Raw genomic sequence first — 3,140 nt, 5'->3', positions numbered from 1 at the left:
AAAAAAAAAAAAAATGTTTTAAGAGGGGTCAGGCTGGCAGATAAAATCTCTTATGAAGCAGATTTAAATCCAATAAGCTATTTTTTTCTACTGTCACCTGTAGGCAAGTTCATAAGGCATTGCTGGATCTGAACCAGTGTTCTCTTGTGTCAGTACAACCATATTTCAGTCAGTCCAGAGACAATTAACCCTGTAGCACTTAGTAGACTGTGACAACTGGCTGGATGTGGAGAATAAGTGTCAAAACCTGGCTTCAATGTCGATTTCTCATGTCTAATGGAGTTCTTATATTACAGTGCTTGTTTAGCTGTGGTTACTGGTATGTTTGTTATATTTATTTTTGGGAAGAGGATCTTGTTATTGTTTCCTGAGATTATTTAAAATGTTTTTGCTTTGATATATTTCTGTCTTTGTTATATGTAAGGAGTTATAAGGGTTATTATATTTTCATTTCTGGTTTTTACTATACAGTGGTTATCTAACATACTAAGTTGAAACCCTACCTACCCATAAAATATGAAATACTCATAAGAGAAGTAAAGTGTATGGGCAATCAGAAGCATAGCCTTGAAGGACCTGACAGCGGTATGAAAAGATAAATAGGCCAGGCATGGTAGCTCACACCTGTAATCCCAGCACTTTGGGAGGCTGAGGTGGGTGGACCACCTGAGGTCAGGAGTTCAAGACCAGCCTGACCAACATGGTGAAACCCTGTCTCTACTAAAAATACAAAAATTAGCCAGGCGTGGTGGCACATACCTGTAATCCCAGCTACTCGGGAGGCTGAGGCAGGAGAATTGCTTGAACCCAGGAGGTAGAGGTAGCAATGAGCCAAGGTTGCGCCATTGCACTCCAGCGGGGAAACAACAGTGAAACTCCATCTCAAAAAAAAAAAAAAGAAAAAAGATAAATATTATCAATATGTGCACAGTTCTCTTTATCAGGCAAAAACATTTATTGAGACATGAAATGAGAATCAGGCTTAAGGAATCATGCAGCTGAAAGCTGATTATAGCCATAGAAATGAAGAGATGAAATATTCAAATATTCATTCAAAGAAGATGGCTACTTTATTGTGAGACTTACCACTTTAACCTCATATGTTAACAGCACCTACCAAAAAATGATATGAAATAGAGCTAAAATACTGAAATTGTAAATGGTCAAAAGAAGTCATGAAAATTTGTGTATTATTTCTTCAATAAATATTTCTAGGTGCTTTGTGATTCTTTCATTTAGTCATTAAAGCCATTGCTTTACTATATTGCACTGCCACTTTAAAAACAAGTTACTTGACATTGTTTTTGATGGATTTCACTATATTCTTATGTAATTAATTGATTATTTCTAAAATATTTGAATAAACTTTATACTCCCTCTAAGGAGTATTTTATTCATTCTTTTAATTCCCCAATGAACTTTGAACTTACAGTGCTGTTGAATGCCTCGGTAAGGACTTGTTGAAATTGCATAAACTATTCTTGTAAATGGTAAACTTGAGAATTTTCTTTGCTTCTTTTTTCTCTATGTCTTAAAGAATGCCTTTAGAATCTAATTCATGTTGTATCAGTTAAGAATGTTTCTGTGGTTTCTCATATCAGATGTGTAAAGAAATTATTATTGGGGTGCTGTTGGCTATGTCTCTTTCCCCTTCATGTAAAATTCCAAGTGTCAGTAAAACTTCTCTATAATATTTTCTTAAAACTATTTATAAATTTGTGTTATAATACTAGAGCAAATCAGTGTAATAAATGGTCATATATATCACCAATTATTGATATCAAAAAGTTGGGGTCACATCAGTGCTATTTATTTAATTAAAATATATTGCATATTTCTATTAGCACAAACTTACTTCTCTAAGGTCTGTGTAACTGCTTCTCATCATTATTTGATTGCTGTTGTGGGATCCTGTCAAAACTGTGTAATTGTTTATTCTCCACTCCTCAAATACAAAATTCAATAGGTTGGCTGTATTTTTCTCCTTATATGAAGGATCTTTATGTTTAACTGAAAATTTTAGAAAGCTTTTCGTTTTCCCTTACAAAAATTAAAGGTTGAAGGTAACCAATGTAAGTCATTTCACTGATCTTAAGTAGTTGTCTCTTCAGTAATTTCAGACTTGTACTATATAGAAATGAGACTACGCATTAGGATGACTGTTGTCCTTCCAAGTAGAAACCTCGCAAAGTTGTAGCTTCTGCAAAGTTATAGCTGTTTTAAAAAAATTAAGGTTGCCATTGCTAAAACTTCTTTTGAAACTCATCTTTGAAAATAGCCTGAAGAGATCATTTGTAAGTCACTCAAAAGAATTAGTCTCATCATAGTTATGTGTTAATTTTGACCAAAACCTTAACTTGATTATTCATCAAACATGATTGAAAATATTTCATGTCTATTTTCATAGATAAAATCTGCTTTCAAAGAATTAAGGTTTTTCGTTTACTAGTAAAAATGTTTTCAACACTAAACAGTTTGAATGAAATATTTCTAAAATCATCCTGAGCAATGGCAAGGTCAGTGAAAGAAGTGTATAGTCTCTTTGAGGGGCAACCTCATTTGAATGCAGAAATTTTGGTGTTTTTTTTGTTTTTAACAAGTCACTCTTCCATTATCTTAGTGGTTTGAGGCTAAGTTCAGTAGAATATAAGGAGTTTCTTAGATATGAGTAAGAGTCATGGGGAGTATTAGCTATCATTTAAAAAATATATCGCCTGTACCAGTCACTTAGTAATTCAATACTTTACAGTTAAAAAATTAGGTTCAAAAGTTAAAAAAAAAAATAGGTTCAAAGACATTAAATAACTAGTCCAAGATCACAGCTAAGTTAGTGATTGACTAATATTCTTTGTGATTAAAAAACTCAACTGCCCCACCTATATCAGTTATATACATCTGCATTCACTAGGTAATACAGAATACATACATTAAGAAAAGATAATTTCCTTTTTTTATAGCCTCTTCTTAGCAGTATAAAAGTATTTCTGGTCACTACATTTCTCTTGTCGTCATTGTTGTTGTTTTTGAGACAGAGTCTCACTCTGTTGCCCAGGCTGGAGTGTAGTGGCGTGATCTCGGCTCATTGCAACCTCCTCCTCCTGGGTTCCAGTGATTCTCCTGCCTCAGCCTCTTTTTTTTTT

This window comes from Colobus angolensis, unplaced genomic scaffold (genome assembly GCF_000951035.1).
Source record: "Colobus angolensis palliatus isolate OR3802 unplaced genomic scaffold, Cang.pa_1.0 Scaffold328, whole genome shotgun sequence".
NCBI classification, from domain to species: domain Eukaryota; kingdom Metazoa; phylum Chordata; class Mammalia; order Primates; family Cercopithecidae; genus Colobus; species Colobus angolensis.
This window is presented reverse-complemented; position numbering follows the sequence as displayed.